General features: G+C 36.9%; 1 protein-coding gene across 4 annotated transcripts in view; it reads left to right on the top strand.

The window, feature by feature from the left end:
• Positions 1–837, top strand: part of LOC109966562 (homeobox protein Meis2-like) — a 53,871-nt gene that overhangs the window by 41,581 nt on the left and 11,453 nt on the right. The window lies entirely within an intron of this gene.

Here is an 837-nt window from a genome sequence, read left to right as displayed (position 1 = left end):
TTTTGGGTCATGCAAGGAGCACTGTGGAATGAAATATTGCATTATCTAATAGGACAATGATTTGTGGTTAATAGTGAGGTGACGTGTTCTGCTGCAGAAGAATCAGACATGCTGACTCAACAGGCCTCAGCTACAGGACCATCACACAAGCTCAAAAGGACAGAGAAAACAGGTACTGCTCAGTTCTCAGACTTGAGTAGTGTTAATTACAGTAGATGTGGATTAACAACACATTACAAATTAGATCACCAGATAAATTTTTGATTTATCAATATTGAGAATGTCTATCACATTTGTCATTTCTATTTCAGCTGTGGACCTACAGTTAGCAAAAACAAACACCAGCACAGGCCATGGAGTTCTGCAGAAAAAGCAGTGGTGTGGCGACAACTGGGGCAGTGCATCACTATGCAAAGAGTTCTGAGGTCTGCCTCAAGGCACTTGAAGCAGAACCAGCACTGGGCAGTCGCAACTGGAAAGATTTAAAGAATCATGTCCACAACTCCATGTCTCAAAAAAGGAAATTGTTGTAGTTCATTTTTAATTTATGTTGTGCAAATAAAGCCAGTTGTGACTAATTTTGTGTGCTAAATTGTTTATCAAGCTTCTATCAATGGAGTGGGTGAATTAAAATAGGTAAATCAAGATTAGAGGACTTTGACAAATATTGCTCTCAGTGTTAGTGGTGTTAAGCAAACTTAGCAAGTGGTATGTAACATTGAAAAAAAACTAAAGTTTAGATGTCTGCAAAACTACCCAGTTTTAAATGCAGAGATGCATACCATATACCATTTTTATAGTACATTTTTTAATAGATGTAAATACAATCAAATTTAA

This window comes from Monopterus albus, unplaced genomic scaffold (genome assembly GCF_001952655.1).
Source record: "Monopterus albus unplaced genomic scaffold, M_albus_1.0 scaffold114.1, whole genome shotgun sequence".
Lineage (NCBI taxonomy): Eukaryota > Metazoa > Chordata > Actinopteri > Synbranchiformes > Synbranchidae > Monopterus > Monopterus albus.
The sequence above is the reverse complement of the archived record's forward strand: the minus strand, read 5'-3'. Positions and strand labels throughout refer to the sequence as shown.